This window comes from Panthera tigris, chromosome E3 (genome assembly GCF_018350195.1).
Source record: "Panthera tigris isolate Pti1 chromosome E3, P.tigris_Pti1_mat1.1, whole genome shotgun sequence".
Lineage (NCBI taxonomy): Eukaryota > Metazoa > Chordata > Mammalia > Carnivora > Felidae > Panthera > Panthera tigris.
The window spans coordinates 18,501,426-18,522,429 of record NC_056675.1 but is presented as its reverse complement, the minus strand read 5'-3'; the positions used below and the strand labels follow the sequence as shown (position 1 = coordinate 18,522,429).

The window sequence follows — 21,004 nt, the reverse complement described above, 5'->3', positions numbered from 1 at the left end:
CATTATATTTATTCCTACCCACTTTAGGTTTTTGGATGCTATTGTCAATATTTTCAATTTTAATTTTCCTACCCATGTATGTATACATACAATATATCTATCTGACAAAGAATTCCTATCCAGAATATAGAATAAACTCCAATGAGTCAAAACCAAAAACCATTAACAACAAAAATGGGCAAAAGACTTGAACGGACAGTTCACGAAAGATGTAGGAATGTCCAATAAGCACACAAAAAGATGCCTAAGATCACTAGTCACCAGGGAAATGCAATTTAAAACCATACTGAGATGCTCTTTCACCCTCACTGACAATACAGAATGTTAACAAGGATGTTGAGCAACTGGAGTTTCAATATATTGCTGGTGGGAAGTGTAAAGCGATAAACCACTTTGGAAATTAGTCTAGCAGTTAAATATATACCCAACCTGTGACTAAGCAATTCTATTCCTAGACATTTATTTGAGAGAAATTGAAGACCTGTATGAGAATGTCCCTTGTAGCCTATTCACAATGACCAAAACTTCGATACAACTCAAATGTCCTATCATTGGAGAACACGCGAACAAATCATGGTGTATTCATACATGTATAGGAACAAACTACACTGACAAAGACTCTTTCCTTGACCAAACTCTAGCCAGGTTCCTCGAGCCCTCTTCTCGACTAGGCTTCAACCTTGACTTACTGTATACAGACTCGAACAAACACTAATGTAGACTTTAACAGCTCAAGGCTCCACCCCTAGGATGATTCCGGTACCCCTTAGTGCCTGCCCGAGAAAACTCAAGGCTGCCAAAAGCATCCATTGTTTCTTCTAGCCAACACTGAAAGATCAGGTCCCTGTCTCCCAGTGAGCAAATCCAGGTGGTTTCACATGAACCAATACCTTTCCTGGCTTTTGTAATTTTTTACTTCTGATTTCATTCACCCCCAACTTTCCTCCCTCATTCTCTCTTTAAAATCTCCTCTGTACAAACTGAAGTTGAGTTTCATTCACTCTGGACTCTTTTCCTTATTGGAATAGCTAATTACTGATTAAACTCTGTCCTCATCACGTGAACTAGTATCTAGCTTTATCTTTAAAAAAATTTTTTAATGTTTATTTATTTTGAGAGACTGTGTGTGTGCGTGGATGCACACGCAGAGAAGGAGCAGGGGGTGGGGGGGAGGGAGAGAGAGAGAGAGAGAGAGAGAGAGAGAGAGAGAGAATCCTAAGCAGGCTCTGCACTGTCAATGCAGAGCCAGACATGGGGCTCAATCCCACAAACCGTGAGATCATGCCCTGAGCCGGAATCAAGAGACAGATGGTCAAGTGACCAAGCCACCCAGGCACCCCTGGCTTTATCTTTGATAACGCAAACAACATGGATGAATCTCAAGGAACACAGTTGAGTGAAAGAAGACAAAATAATACATACTGTATGACTCCATTTCTATGACATTCGAAAACAGGGAGATCTAATCTACCACAGATTTCGAAACCAGAAAATGACTGGTGAGGGTAAGGAGACTAATTAGAAACATATAACAAGGGAAGTTTCTAGAGTTTCAGATATATTTTATATCTTGCTTTGGGCGGTGGTACACAGATATACCGTGTACGTTGACTCTTGAACAACACAGGGGTTGGGGTGTCAACCTCCTGTGCAATCAAAACTTTGAGTATAACTTTCGATTCCCCAAAAACGTAACTACAAATTGACTACTGTTGACCAGAAGTCTTAACAGTTGATTAACATGTATTTTGTACGTTAGATTTATTATATATTGTATTCTTTCAATAAAGTAGGCTAAAGAAAATATGAAGAGGGGCACCTGGGTGGCTCAGTTGGTTAAGTGTCTGACTTTAGCTCAGGTCACGATCTCATAGTTCATGGATACGAGCCCTGCATTGGGCATTCTGCGGTCAGTGCGGAACCCACTTTGGATCCTCTTTCTCCCTCATCTGCCTCTCCCTTCCTCGTGCACACGCTCTCTCTCTCTCTCTCTCAAAAATCAATAAGCACTAAAAAAAGAAAATATTAAGAAAATCATAAAGAAAATACGTTTAGAGTACTGTACTGCATTTATCGAAGAAGCCACATATAAGTGCAGTTCAAACCCATGTTGTTCAAGAGTCAACCATATACACTTGTTAAGACTCATGAAACTGAACACTAAAGACCTGAGAATTTTATTTTATAAATCATGACCCTCTCACCCCTGCTCTCCCACCTCCATTTTCTTCCTTCCCCTCTCCCTCTGTCTCTTAAGAATACCTGGGGAAATTCTGAAGAACAAGAAAGATGAGCGATATAGCTGACCCTCTGATGGGGGATATTCCCCATTCAATATCCACTTACCCCTTCCTCCTTACCCCCATTTTGTTTGAGGTATCAATCTGCCCCCTGAGAAATTCTCCCCTCCCACACTTTCTTGCAGCTAGGGGTGAGGTCACCTGCCCAATTCTGGCCAATGAGAAGTATGTAGAAGTCTACAGGGTGGGACTCCCTGAAAACCTATTGCTTTCACAGACTCAAACACATGCTTTGGTTAGTATCGCTTTCTTTTCTTTCTTCCTGGAGTACAGCTGCTCAGATGAACTAAGGAGATTGTGCTAGTCCCTGATACAACCCTGTTTTACCCCAAGCTAGAGGAGCTCTTGGCAAGTCACGACTAACACTTCGCAAGTCAAAATGTTTAGGCATCGAAATGAAAAAAGCAATTCCGACTGGAAGTCAAGGATGATCTATGCATTGCTGTGCTAAAGTATACGTAAGAATTTAGTATGGAAGTGATATTTCAAATTCAATGGAGGATACAGACCATCAACGGACAGTGTAGGAACAAAAACCGCTAACTTATAACATACAAAATTATAAAGATAGATGAATGCTCTAAGCAATAGAAGCCAAAACCGTAAAAGTGCTAAAAGAAAAGGCAGTGATTGAAAATGGTCTCATAAAACGTTACCCAAAAGCCCCAAGCCATAAAGTTAGACTGTCAGAGTTGGCACCATAAAGATTCAGAATTTCTGCATCATGAAATGTATGGTACAAGCTAAACTTAAAGACAAGCAACAGTTTGAGAGAAAATAATGGAACACATACGTAGGCAAAGGACTACTACCATACATATGACAAGTTCTTACAGACCAATAAAAACATAAATGAAACAAAAAACCAAAAACCCAGTTAGGAAAATGATAAGGAGAAAGGCGTCATGTAAAAAAATATCAGAGATAGTGAAGAACTAAAAATGCTCAGTCTTTTTTTTTTTATTTAAAAAAAATTTTTTTTTAACGTTTATTTATTTTTGAGACAGAGAGAGACAGAGCATGAGCGGGGGAGGGTCAGAGAGAGGGAGACACAGAATCTGAAACAGGCTCCAGGCTCTGAGCTGTCAGCACAGAGCCCGATGCGGGGCTCGAACTCATGGACCGCGAGATCATGACCTGAGCCGAAGTCGGCCTCTTAACCGACCGAGCCACCCAGGCGCCCCTAAAAATGCTCAGTCTTAGGACGCCAGGGTGGCTCAGGCGGTTGAACGTCTGGCTTCGGCTCAGGTCATGATCTCACAGTTTGTGAGTTCGAGCCCCGCGTCAGGCTCTGTGCTAATAGCACAGGGCCTGCTTCGGATCCTCTCTCTCCCTCTCTCTGCCCCTTCCCCGCTTGCTCTCTCTCTCTCTCTCTCTCAAAAATAAACATAAAAATTTTTTTAATAAAAATACTCAGTCTTACTAGTGAGTATAATAAAAGTTTTTTAAATAAAATAAAAAATTTTAAGAGGTATTATCCACCTGCCAGCTGACAAACAATTTAAGAGACTGAGAATATTCTGTGTTCAGCATCTCTTTTACCATGAGAACAGAAACGGACACAACCTCTTTCGAGGACCACTTTGCAAAGGCTTCTCCCCTGAAATCCATCTCACTGGAAAACTGAAACGCACATGCAAAGATGTTTATCGCAGCCCTGCTTTAATAGCAAAATCATAGCTACCCAAATAATGAACAGAAGAACAGTCACATAAACTAAAACCATATTGTGGAATACTGTTCAGCCATTACAACAACAAAAAAAATGGAGACAAAAACTTGTATGTACAGTATATTCAAATTAGACTAATGAGTTGGGGAAGAGTATTCACTTTGGCCCTTTAACAAATTAACCATTAAGGGGCACCTGGCTGGCTCAAAGAGTATGTGATGCTTGATCTCAGGGTTGTGAGTTTGAGTTCCACGTTGGGTGTAGAGACTACTTAAAAACAAAATCTTGGGGGTGGGGGGGGGAATCTGGGTGGCTCAGTCAGTTAAGCATCCGACTCTTGGTATCAGCTCAGCTCATGATCTCACATTTTGTGAGATCAAGCTCCACATCAGGCTCTGCACTGACAGAGTGGAGCCTGCTTGGGATTCTTTCTTTCCCTCTCTCTCTCTCTCTCTCTGCCACCCTCCTCAACCCCGCGTGCGCTCTCTCTCAAAATAAATAAGCATTAAAAAAATAACAAAAACAATTAAAAAAAAATCTTAGGGGCACATGAGTGGCTCCGTTGGTTAAGCGCCTGGCTCTTGATTTTGGCTCAGGTCACGATCTCATGGTTTGTGGGACCGAGCCCCACACTGGGCTCCACGTAGATGGCATGGAGCCTCTCTCACCCTCTCTCTCTCTGCTCCTCCACCTTCCCCCTCAAAAATAAATAAACAAAACATCAATAATAAGAATGTTTAAAAAATTAAAAAATCTTAAAAACATAATCATTAAAAAAATTAGTATTCTAGATTTGAAACCATTGTTTTTCATAGATATTTTCCAAAATTTAGTTTGTTGCTTTTTTGAAAACATGAGGAGGGTTGCAGAAAATCCACGATTTACGGGACCTTCGTGATGGGCAAGTTGGGCAGCTAATTTATCCTCACCAGAATATTCTAATTCTAAAGTGACACATCTTCTCTGAGGATGGAAAGCAGCAGTGCCCACCTTCAAATATTCAGATCACGATCTCAAGCCCTGCTCTCTGGGCACGGCTGCAAAGATGCAATCCGTGTGCTGGAAAGGCCTTGGCCCTTGGGAAAATGCCGCCTCTCCAGGGAGGTGATCCTGTGACCCACCTGCACCTCAAGGGGGACATTTTTGGATTCGGTGGAAATCAGATTGACTTCTGTAGTTTTTACAACAGGATTTCAGTCTTACAGCCCCGGGCCTGGTTTCTAAAACAGACAGACCACTCAAATCCAGTGAAACAGAACAGCAGAATGTGGAGACCTCATCAGGAAGTGCAACCCTGAGCGTTGGCATTCAGTTCCTCGTCACTTGGCCGCCTGAGAAATGGGTCTAGCAGGCACATGGCTAAGGCAGACACGGTCATTCCCCGCACCTTTCTTCTCGAGGGGGCAGACAAATGTTCAACACTACGCCTGCCTACACCGCAGCTGGACTGACCGCCGCCAAGGACACGCACAGAGAACACGGAAGGGGCTGGGCCTGGTCTGCAGGTGTCAGGGGCCTCCTGGTGGGAGCCGCATCTGAGATGAGCCAGAGGGCTTGGCTTCTTCTTTCACTCACTGGCCTCACCCACATCCAATCTGTCAACACATCCCATCACCTCCTCCTTCAAAACGTACCCAGAATCTGGTCGATTCTCAGCCCTTCCGGTGCTACCATCCTGACCCAAGACATCAGCGCCTCTGTCTTGGAATATTCCATCAGCCTATTAACTGATCTCCCTGCTTCCGTCCTTGCTCCCTACAGGCTGCTCTCAACAGAGAAGCCAGAGTGATCCCATTGAAACCCAAGTCAGGTCACCTCGTTCTTCGGTTCAAAATTCTCCATTGGACACCACCACAAGTCCCTAAGACCCCCTTCAGCCCACCTCCTTCTCCCTCATGCTGGCCTGGTCCTTCCTGGAACAAGTCAGGCCTGCTCCCTCCATGGGCCTTCCTACCCTCCCTGCTCTCTGCCTGGGACACCGTTTCCAGAGACATCCACAGGGCTCCCTCCCTCACCTCCTACAAGCCTGTCCCCACCATTGTCCTTCTCGGGGGGCCATCTCAGGGGAAACTCTAAGCTCTACTCAGAGATACCAGCCTAGAGGGGCATCTAAAGGACAGAAAAAAAAAAAAAAAACCCAAAACCCCTCAGGTCCTAAGGAAAAACACCCTGAGGACATAGCAGAAATAACTGACCAAGCAAGGTGGAAAGCAGAGATCAGGGTCGAGAGGGGCCGCGCTGCTCACGCATGAGGTGGTGCGGCACCAGGGCGGAAACACAGGGTGCCACCGCGGCGATGGTGACAGACATGGATGAGAAGAGGTGATCACGACAGACGAGGCGTTCCAGAAAATGAGGGCCCTGTGCGTAGCCTGGGTCCTCCACACGCAGAGTGAAGCCGACTGGGCTGATGGCAAGAAGGTCGAGACAGACAGGAGGACTGTGGGCCAGGCACCCAAGACGTCCACGAATCAAGTGAATAACCAGGAGAAAACAGTAATGAGGAGGAAGAGAGGATGCTCCGCCTGGGGACCATGGATCTCAAGGAAACGGGGGGTTGGGGGGGGGGTCAAAGAACAAGGACACAAATCTTGCACCCCCGATCCTGAAATCTCATACCCTGGGGTATGAGAAAACAGAGGCACCATCTGAGAGGACTTCAAAAAAGGATATCCCCGGGGAAGGACCAGGGTCAAAGCAAAGAGAGGGAAGAGATGGCTAAGGAGAGGCTGAGGAAGGAGACGAGGCTGGCGATTAAGGAGTGGGAATTTCCCAGGACACAGGGAGGGTCTGGGGAGAGGGGGTCAGGGGTAAACAACAGAGGGAACTGCCTTGGGCGGGCAGCACAGGACGGAGAAGACAAGGAGAGGGGAGATGGGTAGTGGCGAGAGTTAGCGATCACAGTAAGTGCTGGGAAAATACCTGCGGAATCCCACGGAATTTTTAAGCATAAGCCCAGAATGTCCGCTCAGAAGAGTTCTCGCTGTAGGACCGCAGGACTGAGAGCACAGGCCCATGCTGATGGTCACGGCACTGACGATGACGACTGGGACAGTGCTGATAATAACCACCAGTCTTCGACACCTGCCGTGTGCCAGGCACTGTGGGGAGCGCGCCACATTTAATCCTGCCGACAGCCGTCTGACACCGTTCACGTCACTACTATCCCCAGGAGGGCTCTGAAAGGAAGGAGGGAACAACCTGCAAGAGAAGTAACAGAACCGCACGAGTCCTGGGAAGCTAACTGGCTCCTGTGTTAAATTAGGGCTTTTATGGCCGTAACCTAAGGCGGGGGGAACCAGCCTGATCCACAGGTATGACATATTCAGTAACTTCAACCAAACAGTGTTCGGAATGGAGGGAAATCAAAACCAGTAGTAACAATTTATTGAAGGCTTCACGCTGTGCCAGATCCTGTGCTAACTGCCACGTGTCTGTGATCTCATTGAATCCTTACATCCCGAAGGTGGGTTACCATTGTTATCCCCCCACTTCAAAACTCAGACGACAGACAGCCCACGGTTCATGCAAGGAATCCCTATTTAATAACGTGATCTTTTGACAAGATTGAAGGGTTTAACACATTACGGTGAAGATATCACAGAACTTGAAGGAGAGAGACCTACAACATGTCTTAAAACACTAACTTACGGATTCTCACAATCTTTTTGCATGTTTTTTTCAGATGAGGGAAAGGCCAGTGCAAAAGAAGCTTCAATGAAATGCACCCAGATGGCAAACACGCCCAGTCTTTATAGCCCAGGACCTATCCCAGCAGATTCTGATTCCGTGAGTCTAGAGTAGGACGTGAGCATCTGTGGTTTCTTTCTTTCTTTCTTTCTTAATTTTTTTTTAACATTTATTTATTTTTTGAGAGAAAGAGACACAGCATGAGCAGGAGAGGGGCAGAAAGAGAGGGAGTCACAGCATCAGCAGCAGAGCCCGATCAAGAAACTTGATGCAGAATGGTTTAGTGGCAGAGCTAGGATCAGCTTGACAGAGCCCGGCCCCAAGGTCCATGTTTTAAATCACTACGCTTAGTCTCCAAGAACCTACAAAAAGTGCGAGCCTTAACCCAAAACCTTGGCATTCCCCACCTCCATTCCCTAGTGGCCCCAGCTTCAAGGGCATTCTATCCATTCCTTTAACAGTTCGCACTCCCCTGCTCTGCCCCAACACCCTCCTATATCCCCGTTTTGCATTCAGCCTTGTGATCTCAGCTTCAACATTATTGCCTCAATGACAAACTCGAATGGCATGCCGTATTTCTCAGCACTCAACACAAAACCGTAATTATGGATTTCACAGGGAATTATTTGCTTCCTGACTTTTCCCACGAGGTGGATGGTGCTGCCCTCAGACGCCACGTCAGTCCTATTCATCATGTGTTCCCAATAACTGAATACCCACCAACCATTCAAAAAAGAAGGCTTTGGCACAACGGATACGCTCAATAATTTCTGTGTCACGAATGAATAAAGTACACTCGAGCCTCGTGCTTCCAGGTGTGTGATACATGTCTGTGCTCACGATACTGCCCTCACTACACCCCCAAGTATGTGGACCCCTGTGGCATACTTGCTCAGGCCTGGGAGAAGGAGGAGGAGGAGGCGGAGGAGGAGGCGAGGAAGAAGAGGAGGAGCCGCCGCCGCCGCCAACGCTGTCTCCGCCGGCAGGCGATGTATCGGCGCCAGGCCATCCCCCGACCTCCCCGGCCGGAGCCCCGCGGGCCGCCGCTGCCGCCGCCAAGAAGAAGCAGTTGGACCGCGGCCCCCCGGCGGGTGGCGCCACTGGAAGTGACCGGGCGGAGAGGGCGGGGCTCCGGCCTCGGAGCAGCCGCCATCGCCGCCGCTGCTGCCGCCTCGGCCCGGAAGCGATGTAGTCCCCTCAGGCCGTCCCCCGAGCTGCACAGCCCGAGACCCGCGAGCCGCAGCTGGCGCCGCCGCCGTGAAGAGGCAGTTAAACCGCAGGAAACAGCTGGCCAACCAGACCGTAGGCAGGTGAGTGAGCCGTGCCGGGCCGGCCGGGAGCGCGCGGGCCGGGGACCGGGGGGTCGGGGTCGTGGCCCGGGCCGGGGCGGGCCCGCTGCCCCGCGGGGCCCCGCGCTCCGGCCTGGCCGCCCGCCCGCTCTGCGCCGGGTCCGCTGCGGGCCAGGGAGGAGGGCTGCGCCACGCAGCGGCCTGTCGCCCAACTCAGGGCCGCCGCCCGAGCCCCCGGGAACAGCGGGGCGGGCCGGCCTCCCGGGACGTCCCCCGCGCGGGTCCCCGCCGCCCATTGTCCCGGCCCCGCTGAGCATCGTCCTCTGGGGTCTGGACCCATGCTTTCCCCTGGCCTCCCCCCCTCTCCCGGGGCTTTGCCTTGGGCGAAAACTCGCCTAACTGGTGTGCCCGAGGCCGGGCGGGCGCGGTGCTCTGGGGGGCGGCATTCTCAGCCTTTCCGGGTCGCCTGGCCCGAACGTCCACCTCCAAGTGCCTGAGGGCAGTCAATAAGTAAGGGGCGATCAGAGCCCATCGGAGCCGCTTAGGGAGACTCAGGACTCCCTTGGAGGCACTTTGGAGGGTGTGCCGTCTCCCAACCGTGGCCCCTGTGGACCGGACTGCTCAAGTTCTTGACCTGTAGACATTTGGAACCGGGAGGAAAGAATTGTGGAAACGCCTTGGGCAAATGGAAAAACAAAAAGAGGGGGGGCTTTCAAAACAGCTTTTCTCACTTTGGATTGGGGAGCAAATCCTTCTCCAGGTTTGTCTGGTATCGCTTTAATGCTTGACAGGAAACGATCGACGATGAAATGACAGAAGAGACCGGAGTTTGTAGTGGTTTTGAGAGCCTCTGGAGGTTGATTATCGTGTGCTGTGTTAACTGGGGTAAATCTTTCAAGGTCTTTCAGGGCAGTGAGCTGTCCTGTCCCCGTTGACTGTTTATTCTGAGAAGGGGTACGAAAGTGTGACTTTTTCATCGCTTTTTCTTCTTCCTTGTTTTCAAGAGTTGAGTAAAAGGGGGCGTTTGGTTTGTCCAGAGCACGTGGGGATGCTTCTTTTCTGTGTGTGTCTGAAAATACTTTTACTTCCCCTTGAGCTTTCTATATTTGCTTTTTACACTTGCGTCCCACCCCCCCAACGTTTTGCTTAGTTTTGTTCAATTTCGTTGCTACCCCCACCCTATTATCTCCGTGTGCACTCATCCTGTTTCCAGAGTGGATCCCTGTCCCTACAGCCTAGCAGTGCCTACTTTTCTGTCATTTGTAGGAAAATGATAGAAATAACGAGTGCCAAGGGGAAGGCAGACGGAATAGTCGTGGGGCCCAAAGCTTCAAGCAGGCATCTGTGAATGAGTTACAAGATCACTCCTTAGGAGTTTTCTGCCCCCCACCCCCCCCCCCCCCAGGATTCTCAGTAACATGCATTGTGAAATCAGTATTTAGTGACTCTCAAGACACATGTGTCACATTGTCGTTCTGGCCAGTTTGTACATCTCATGAGGAAAGGGGTGTTTGCTCTCTTGCACAAAGTTCTGAGACTTGTAAAGCTATCAAGCCACTCAGGGTCTCTTTGGCTCCGGCTTCCTCTGTAGCAGGTTCTCCCTTCACGCTGCCGAATTACAGCCATATGTGCCTCCTTTCGGTTGCCAGAGGCCGCCGAACCTTCTTCCCTGTTAGCCTCTATCTGGAAGTCTCCAAAGCTCCTTTCACCTCACCTGCCCTAGACCTGCCTCCTACTCATTCTTTAGGTGTCCAGGCAAAGGTCACTGCCTCTAAAAGACCTTCTGTGATGCTCCAACGTGGATTGGGAGTCCCTCTCCTGGCCACTTACATACATCCGCATAGCACCTGCTCTTCTATAATGCAACGCCTGTTTACTTGTTAGTATCTTCATTAGACTGAACGCCTTGAGAGTCCTTGCCGTCTTTCTGTTTCATTGGCCAGCTCTGCTGTGGCTCCTGTCATATGGCCGATTCTCCAGAAACATTTGTCAGTCTAGCACACATCTAGATCTTACCAGATCGCTCCGGTGGTGTGAGCCCAAGAATGGGAAAATGAAAGCTGGATAGAGTAAATGGTGATTCGTGCTAGCATTGTAATTCTGGCCCAGACCTTTGACTCTGTTTGAAAATCTTTCTTGCTAGATGCCAGTGGAAGCAGCAGCTGTTACAGAGCTTTTAGGGGTGTGGCAATTTCTGCTCCCAAAGCCAAAACTGTTTCCTGGGGAAGCTTTGGCTTTACTCCTGTTGATTCCCTGGATAAGTTTGTATTTTTTCCACGTCAAGAATTACGAAGGACTAGGGAGGAAAAAGGGAGGCAAGAGAGAGCCTAGAATTGTAATTGTGTGTTAGTGGCGTAGGCATCAGGATTGGGATTTGGGGGGTATTTGGGTCAAGAGGAAAGCGAGAAAGCAGAGAAGTTACCTCCCCCCGTCCCCCCGCCCCCCCGCCGCAGCCAGGAGTGATATTCTGTGTGTGAGTGGCTCGCCCGTTGTGTCTGTTACGGATGCATAGAGTTCTGAATGGTGTCTTGGGAGGAAGTATTCTCTTCTCTTCCCGACAATGAGGACCTCGTGAGTCACCCCACAGTGAGGTTCTGTGGGATGGACATGTGGGAGAATTCGTAATGGCTAGAAGAAGTTGAGTTCTCATGATGCAGTTTGTGGACAATGGGTGCATGAGTCTGTTTCGGAGGATGGTTTGTGTATCACAGGCGCAAGGACGATGCAGTGGTCTCTTGAGTGGGGGCATCCCAAAGAAGAGAATTAGGATGCTTGATTCATCCGTTCAAGAGACCCTTATTGAGCCCAAATTATGTGCCATTGTGGAAAGTAGAAAAGAATCCAAGTGAATACAAATCCGGCTTCTGCCCTGAAGGGGCTCCACAGACTTGTGGAAGAGATAGGCAAGCAAAAATGATTATACATCATGAGGTAAGTCCTTATAGAGGGATGGCTGACACACTAAGTGAAACTCTACTCTTACTGGAAGGAGAGAGGTAACACAACACAACAAAACCCAAAAAAAAAAAAACCAGGAGAAAATATGACCAGAACCTTTCCCCTCTATCTTTCAACACTTCTTTTAAACTTCTGTTGTATTGAGTGCATCCCTATTTTTTTTTAATGAGAGAAACAATTTTTTTTAATATTTACTTTTGAGAGAAAAGGGTAGACAGAACATGAGCGGGGGAGAGGCAGAGAGAGAGGGAAACACAGAATCCGAAGCAGGCTCCTGGCTCCGAGCTGTCAGCACAGAGCCTGACGCGGGCCTCAAACCCACGAACCGAGAGATCGTGACCGGAGCCGAAGTCTGACACTTGACCCAGTGAGCCACTCAGGTGCCCCGTAGGTAGGTCTCTTTTGATTGTCAGTGAACCCAACTCGAGGGGCGACTGGGTGGCTCACTTGGCTGAGTTTCCGGCTCTTGATTTCAGCTCAGGTCATGATCTCACAGTTCCTGGGATCAAGCTCTGTGCCAATGGTGCGGAGCCTGCTTGGGATCTTCTCTGTCTCTGCCCCTTCCCCGCTCTCTGTCTCAATGACGAAAAAAGAAAAAAACACACGAAACCAAACCAACTGGAATTGTTATAAGCCAAGCTGCGAATTTGATTGGCTCCTATGTGAGGAAAAGAGTCCAAAAGCAATATAGTTGCAGCCAGGGCTAGATCCAGGGGTTCCACTCTTTAGGTAACCTGTGTCTACAAGGAGGAATCGCCCCCCCACCCCACCCCTCCACCCCCCGGCTTCCAACGTCTTCAGTTCAAGTCCCAGAGGGACAAAGAATACCTTCCACTGTGGCCAGAGCCCCAGGATTGACTCTGAAGGTATCTGATGGGGTCAGTGGCCTTTGCCTGGACATGGAAATGGAGTCAGCCCCACCCAAGCCACAGGGGCCTAGAATGGGAGAGTGCTGAGCCCCCTCCCCCACAAGATAACCGGGGTGTTCTTCCCAGCAGGAGGCAGGAAGTGTGGTCTTTTCTAGTCCTGCTAAAAGGAAAGAAAGAGCTTTTTGGAAATCCCTGACGCAGAGAATCCAGTAGCTGCGGATGGCTACTGGAGGGTGTGGAGGAAGCTGCGGATGGTTCCGTGGAGTGTGTGGAGGAAGGGGTGCACCAAGGTGAGGAACCTGAGCGTTTGGTTGTGAGGTCGATGAGTCCAGGAGGACAGCAATCTGGGGGCCTGATAGCAGACTTGACTATGCGGGTGAGGCTCTGGGAGGGAGTGTCTCTTTGGGTGTCGGTTTCTGCCAAGATGGAAGCTCTCCCTGGAGGCCTGAATGTTCTCCTAGGTAGTAGTAGCCTTTAGGTAAGTCACGGTCGCAAACTCCAAGCCTCAGGGGGCCAGGCTAAGAAGAAGAAAACAAGAGCGACTTAGACCAGGTGAGGGCCGTGGGGGACCCGACGGTGCCTGTCTTACCAAAGGGCCGCGTGAGAATCTGGGCCCGCTGTCGGGCCCGACCTTTGGAGTTGTTGAGAAAGGCCTCAAGTCTGGATTTTCATGAAGATTAGGTGGCATTTAATGCCAATTGAAAACAACCACCAGGACCCTGAGCGGGACTAAACAAAATACGTCTGTGGCCAGAGTTGGTCTGTGGGTCACCAGAGGGCAGTTGCTTGTGTAACAGGTTGGGGAGGTGGAGATTCCTGTGGTGATTTTTCTCTTTTTCCTCCTGCACCCCACCCTCCTATGACTACCTTCTGAGTTCTTGGATGTGTCGACGAGCTTGTCCTGTCCTTTACAGAAACGTTTCAGAGATCCGAGAGTAGTAATCATCACTACTTGTCTCCTGGTTTGGTTTACCAAGCGCTGTACCGAACCACCTGGCCTGGTCTCACCTACTGGTGCTTGTTATCATTTCTGGTTTAGAGAGAAGAAAAATGACCTGCCGTTGTCTGCCCGGCCAGCGAGTGGCCGAGGCAGGACTTGGGGCCGGGGTGTGACTCCGGACCCCGTGTGTTTCCGACTGTAGACACTGGGCCGGCTGCCCGCCAGGGAAGGGTTCGTGTGGATGAAATGTCTTTGGTGCTTGCTGACTTGCTGGGCTAGATGCTTTTGAGTCAAGTCTCTCGCTGCCTTCTCCACAGCAACTCCCAGAGGTGATGTTATTTACTCCTGGTTTAATGATGAGGAAGCGAGGACTCAAAGAGGTCATCGGGCTAGTTAAGAAGAGCACTGCCGTTCATCAGAAACCAGGGTTCTGCTTCCAAAGCAGATAGGAGTCCTTACTTCACGCAGGCAACTCTTTCTTTCAGAAACCCCGTGTTAGAATTCCGTGTGACGACGCTTCCACAAAATCCTGGAAGCTGAGAGTTGGATGTTGCTTTAGTCCAGCGGCTCCCGCCAGGGATGGCCCCCTGGGGGACATTTGGCAATGGCCGGAGACTTTTTTGTTTTTGTCGTGACTTGGCTCGGGTGTGGGGTGCTCCTGGCATCTGGCGACACAGGCCAGGGATGCTGCTGACCAGCCTACACCGCCCAGGACAGCCTCGCCGCACAGAACTATCTGGTCCCAAATGTCAAGAGTGGTGAGGTTGGGAAAGCCTGGTTGAGTCCTTTGAGATTCTGGATACGTGAATCGTGAAAACCAAAGATCCGTGATGTTTGCCTGCAGGGTGAAGGTGCGTTCCATTTGGTCGGTTTCTTACGTGTGGAAGCATTTCTGACAATCATTGGCCCGGCCCATATTGAACACTTGGGAGTTTTCACGTGGAAACCTGGACTTCCTGCTGCTTCTCCAATCTTGCAAGACCTAGCGAAGCCTGGCATCGCGCCCTCGCGCAGGTACACGTCGTCGTAGCTGCAGCTGCGTAGGTGCTGTCCCGTCCGGGTGGGGCATCGACCGTCCAGTGTGCCCGGGTCCCTACCTGGCTTGTCCTGCTGTGGTACATTCCTTGCGGACCCCTCCCTGCTCATGGATCTCTCAACGACCTTCTCCAGGAGCAGCGGAGTGAGTCTCTGCCTCGCGAGGTAGCCCATTGCGTTAGGGGCAACGTGAGTCAAAGGCATCTCTGCCCGTGAGTCCCAGGGGAGTCCTCTGGTGCCACGATGCCTGCGTCTCTCTTCCGCGAGACGGCCCTTTCTGTATTCGGCGTCGCAAACCGCACACCGTGTCCTCTCTCTATCAGCGGTAACATTCTCCACCCCTCACCTATTCCACACCCCGACTTCCTCCGCCTTTTCCAGGGGAGGTGGCTGTGCTTGGTTCGCTCCGGTCTGAGTGGATCCCGTCCAGCCTCTGCATAGAGCAGAGGAGGAAAGGAATGTTTTCTCCCCACGACTTCTGAATCCGAGCTTCCGTGGCCTGGTCATCCACTTTACCTCCTGTGAAATCAAACAGGGTTGTTTATAGGTGCGTGAAGAAAGCCCATGGTTCACTGAACCAAAATGAACCCTAAACAGATGTGGTCATGTGTGGCCTTATGGCATTGGTTTTACACGTGAAGGCAGCATGTTATTCTAAGAGGAAATGATGTCTGTGGTCGTGGTTCCCAGTGTGTCCACGGCAGGCCCCTGCCCCTGAGATTGGACATGGGTTTATGGTATAGGGTCCCAGAGTCAGTATGCACACCACGCAGTCTTGTCGGACTGGCGATGTCTGGCCTTTATCATTCTGTTTCTGTGTCTCCAATGTAGGCAGATGCCCTCGTAATCAATCCAAGTATAAATCCACGTACAAATATTATTACGCTCCTACCTGCCGTGTGTGTCTATTTTCTTAAACATGGATGTGAAAAGTACAGCAGGCCCACGGTCCTTTTTCCAAAACCCTAGGGGCCAGATGAGTTTTGGAATTCAGACGTTTTCAGATTTTATTTCATTTTTTTTTAATTTCCTTTTTTTTTTTTTTTTTTTTTTTTTTACGTTTATTGATTTTTGAGAAAGAGAGAGACTGAACATGAACAGGGGAGGGTCAGAGAGAGGGAGACACAGAATCCGAAACAGGCTCCAGGCTCTGAGCCGTCAGCACAGGGTCTGTCGCGGGGCTCGAACTCACGGACCGCGAGATTGTGACCCGAGCCGAAGTGGGACGCTCGACCGACCGAGCCAGCCAGGTGCCCCATAAGTAGCCGTATAAACCCTGCTACCCTTAAAACACCTGGGATCCCAACAAATTTAAAGACGGTACATATTTTGCTCTTTCTTATAGATTTGGCTAATAGGTTCTGTTCAGCGCCCATTTCAATGTCCTCTCAGCCACCTTTCCCTTGAGCTTGAAGGGGACATGTTTTACCCTGTTATGCACAGGCCACCCGAACCCTTCTGCTATCACATGTCATCTTTGCAGGCAGGATCTTAACTTACCCATCTTTCTCCGAGAGCACAGGTATGACATCCTACCGTGAGGACATTTGTTGGACACGTTTGTTGAGGACATACAAGTCTCAAATCTTTCCGTATTTTGGGGGTTCTGGAGGCAACATATTCCTTGTTGTTAATTTTACTTCAGCCGATTTATGCTGTTACTTGTAAATCAGACCACATGGAGTGGGCCTCCACCCAAACAAAGCGGTTGGAGAATACTCTCCTCCCATATAGACAAATGTACGTCTATGTCTTCCTTTGGCCGGAGCCTCCAAACCCACCAATGTCTACCCTGGTAAGAAGTGAGCACTGTTTTGGGGTGCCTTGGGCTCGGTCAGTGTAAGCATCTGACTTTGGCTCGGGTTGTGATCTTGTGCCTTGTGATCTTGTGGCTCGTGACCTCTCAGCTCTGGAGTTCAAGCCCCGCCTGCGTCAGCGCAGAACCTCCTTCAGGTCCTCTTTCTCCCTCTCTCTCTCTCTGCTCCTCCCCCATTTTCACTCTCAAACAAGAAAAATAAACATCAAAAAATTATTGCAAAAAAAGAAGAAGCCACTGTTTTTTTTAATTAAAAAAAATTTATTAACGTTTATTTATTTTTGAGAGACAGAGACAGAGCATGGGCGGGGAAGGGGCAGAGAGAGAGAGAGGGAGACACAGGATGGGAAGCAGGCTCCAGGCTTCCAGCTGTGTGCACAGAGCCCGACGCAGGGCTCAAACTCACAAACTGCGAGATCATGACCTGAGCCCAAGTTGGACGCTCAACCCAGGGAGCCACCCAGGCGCCCCTAAATTTTTTTTTATGTTTATTCATTTTTGAAAGAGAGCACAAGCAGGGTTGGGGCGGAGAGAGAGGGCGACCCAGAATCCGAAGCAGGCTCCAGGCTCCGAGCCGTCAGCACAGAGCCCAGTGCGGAGCTAAAACTCAGGAACCGCGAGATCCCGAACCGCCGCCCCCTCCCAACGGTGCGCGGCCTAGCCGGGGCCGGGAGTCGGGATCCTAGGAGGCGTCGGGACGCGGGGCTCCGCGCGCTCCTCGGAGCGGCCCGGGTTGGGGGGCGGGGGCCAAGCGGCGAGCCTGGCGCTCGTCTGGCCCCGCGCGGCCTCCGGCGGGCGGGGCCGCTGGAAGTGACGCGGCGAGGGCGTGGCGCCGGTCCGGGAGCAGCAGCCGCCACAGCCGCCTTGGCCGCCGCCGCCGCCGCCGCTCAGTCGCCGCAGCCGCAGTAGCAGCCGCAGCCGACGCAGTAGCAGCCGCAGTCGGCCCAACCGCCGCCGCCGCCGCCGCCGCCGCAGCCACAATAGCAGCCGCAGCCGCCGCTCAGTCGCCACAGCAGCCGCAGTAGCAGTCGCAGCCGGCGCAGCCGCCGCCGCCGCCGCCTCGGCCCGAGCCCCGCGGGCCGCCGCTGCCGCTGCCCTTGAACCGCATGAAGCAGCTCGCCAACCAGACCGTGGGCAGGTGAGTCAGCCGTGCCGGGCCCGCCGGGAGCGCGCGGGCCGGGGACCGGGGGTCGGGGTCGTGGCCCGGGCCGGGGCGGGCCCGCTGCCCCGCGGGGGCCCCGGCCGCCCGGCCGCCCGCTCCGCGCCGGGTCCGCGGCGGGCCAGGGACGAGGGCTGCGCCACGCAGCGGCCAGGCGGCCATCTCGGGGCCGCCGCCCGAGCCCCCAGGAACAGCGGGGCGGGCCGGCCTCCCGGGACGCCCCCCCCCCCCCCCGCTCGGGTCCCCACCGCCCATTGTCCCGGCCCCGCTGAGCATCGTCCTCTGGGGTCTGGACCCATGCTTTCCCCGGGCCTGCCCCCCTCTCCCGGGGCTTTGCCTTGGGCGAAAACTCGGCTAACTGGTGTACCTGAGGCCGGGCGGGCATGGTGCTCTGGGGGGCGGCATTCTCAGCCTTTCCGGGTCGCCTGGCCGCTGCCGACCGGCCGTCCACCTCCAAGTGCCTGATGGCAGTCAATAAGTAAGGGGCGATCAGAGCCCAAGAGAGCCGCTTAGGGAGACTCAGGACTCCCTTGGAGGGACTTTGGAGGGTGTGCCGTCTCCAAACCGTGGCCCCTAATGGACCGGACTGCTCAAGTTCTTGACCTGTAGACATTTGGAACCGGGAGGAAAGAATTGTGGGAACGCCTTGGGCAAATGGAAAAACAAAAAGAGGGGGGGCTTTCAAAACAGCTTTTCTCACTTTGGATTGGGGAGCAAATCCTTCTCCAGGTTTGTCTGGTATCGCTTTAATGCTTGACAGGAAACGATCGATTATGAAATGACAGAAGAGACCGGAGTTTGTAGTGGTTTTGAGAGCCTCTGGAGGTTGATTATCGTGTGCTGTGTTCTCTGGGGTAAATCTTTCAAGGTCTTTCAGGGCAGTGAGCTGTCCTGTACCCGTTGACTGCTTATTCCGAGAAGGGGTATGAAAGTGTGACTTTTTCATTGCTTTTTCTTCTTCTTTGTTTTCAACAGTTGAGTAAAAGGGGGCGTTTGGTTTAGCCGGAGCACGTGGGGACACTTCTTTTCTGTGTGTGTCTGAAAATACTTTTACTTCCCCTTGAGCTTTCTATATTTGCCTTTTACACTTTCGTTCCTCCCCCCCAACTTTTTGCTTAGTTTTGTTCAATTTCGTTGCTACCCCCACCCTATTATCTCCGTGTGCACTTATCCTGTTTCCAGAGTGGATCCCTATCCCTACAGCCTAGCAGTGCCTACCTTCCTGTCATTTGTAGGAAAATGATAGGAATAGGGAGTGCCAAGGGGAAGGCAGACGGAATAGTCGTGGGGCCCAAAGCTTCAAGCAGGCATCTGTGAATGAGTTACAAGATCACTCCTTAGGAGTTTTCTGCCCCCCACCCCCCCGGATTCTCAGTAACATGCATTGTGAAATCAGTATTTAGTGACTCTCAAGACACGTGTCACATTGTCGTTCTGGCCAGTTTGTACATCTCATGAGGAAAGGGGTGTTTGCTCTTTTGCACAAAGTTCTGAGACTTTTCAAGCTATCAAGCCACTCAGGGTCTCTTTGGCTCCGGCTTCCTCTGTGTAGCAGGTTCTCCCTTCACGCTGCCGAATTACAGCCATATGTGCCTCCTTTCGGTTGCCAGAGGCCGCCGAGCCTTCTTCCCTGTTAGCCTCTACCTGGAATTCTCCAAAGCTCCTTTCACCTCACCTGCCCTAGACCTGCCTCCTACTCATTCTTTAGGTGTCCAGGTAAAGGTCACTGCCTCTAAAAGACCTTCTGTGATGCTCCAACGTGTTGGGAGTCCCTCTCCTGGCCACTTACATACGTCCGCATAGCACCTGTTTTTCTATAATGCAACTCCTGTTTAGTTGTTAGTATTCTCCATTAGACTGAACGCCTTGAGAGTCCTTGCCGTCTTTCTGTTTCCTTGGCCAGCTCTGCTGTGGCTCCTGTCATATGGTCGATTCTCCATAAACATTTGTCAATCTAGCACACATCTAGTTCTTACCAGCTCGCTCCGGTGGTGTGAGCCCAAGAAGGGAAAATGAAAGCTGGATAGAGTAAATAGTGATTCGTGCTAGCATTGTCATAATGGCCCTGACCTTTGACTCTGTTTGAAAATCTTTCTTGCTAGATGCCAGTGGAAGCAGCAGCTGTTACAGAGGTGTTAGGGGTGTGGCAATTTCTGCTCCCAAAGTCAAAACAGTTTCCTGGGGAAGCTTTGGCTTTACTGCTGTTGAGTCCCTCGATAAGTTTGTATTTTTTCCACGTCAAGAGTTTTGAAGGACTAGGGAGGAAAAAGGGAGGCAAGAGAGAGCCTAGAATTGTAATTGTGTGTTAGTGGCGTAGGCATCAGGATTGGGATTTGGGGGGTATTTGGGTCAAGAGGAAAGCGAGAAAGCAGAGAAGTTACCTCCCCCCGTCCCCCCGCCCCCCCGCCGCAGCCAGGAGTGATATTCTGTGTGTGAGTGGCTCGCCCGTTGTGTCTGTTACAGATGCATAGAGTTCTGAGTGGTGTCCTGCGAGGAAGTATTCTCTTCCCGACAATGAGGACCTCGTGAGTCACCCCACAGTGAGGTTCTGTGGGATGGACATGTGGGAGAATTCGTAATGGCTAGAAGAAGTGAGTTCTCATGATGCAGTTTGTGGACAATGGGTGCATGAGTCTGTTTCGGAGGATGGTTTGTGTATCACAGGCGCAAGGATGATGCAGTGGTCTCTTGAGTGGGGCATCCCAAAGAAGAGAATTAGGATGCTTGATTCATCCGTTCAAGAGACCCTTCTTGAGCCCAAATTATGTGCCGTTGTGGAAAGTAGAAAAGAATCCAAGTGAATACAAATCCGGCTTCTGCCCTGAAGGGGCTCCACAGACTTGTGGAAGAGATAGGCAAGCAAAAATGATTATACACCATGAGGTAAGTCCTTATACAGGGATGGCTGACACACTAAGTGAAACTCTACTCTTACTGGAAGGAGAGAGGTAACACAACACAACACAACAAAACAAACAGGAGAAAATTTGACGAGAGCCTTTCCCCTCTATCTTTCAACACTTCTTTCAAAATTCTGTTATATTGAGTAGGTCCCCTTTTTTTTTTTTATTAAAGAAAATTTTTTCTTTGTAAATATTTATTTTTGAGAGAAAGGGTAGACAGAACATGAGCGGGGGAGAGGCAGAGAGAGAGGGAAACACAGAATCCGAAGCAGGCTCCAGGCTCCGAGCTGTCAGCACAGAGCCTGACGCGGGCCTCAAACCCACGAAACGAGAGATCGTGACCGGAGCCGAAGTCTGACACTTGACCCAGTGA

General features: G+C 50.6%; 2 long non-coding RNA genes across 2 annotated transcripts in view; one reads left to right on the top strand and one right to left on the bottom strand.

Annotated features, from left to right (window-relative positions):
- The window catches only part of LOC122234651, a 31,196-nt gene extending 24,219 nt beyond the window's left edge, over nucleotides 1–6,977 (bottom strand). Inside the window, exon 1 of the long non-coding RNA XR_006212534.1 lies at nucleotides 6,895–6,977. This is a non-coding gene — a long non-coding RNA (uncharacterized LOC122234651). The remainder of the gene's footprint in view (nucleotides 1–6,894) is intronic.
- A 10,613-nt stretch (nucleotides 6,978–17,590) lies between these two features.
- On the top strand, nucleotides 17,591–20,704 carry LOC122234654. The gene is made up of 2 exons (XR_006212540.1): nucleotides 17,591–17,707; nucleotides 20,192–20,704. It is a non-coding gene; the product is annotated as an uncharacterized LOC122234654 (long non-coding RNA).
- The last annotated feature ends 300 nt before the right edge of the window (nucleotides 20,705–21,004 follow it).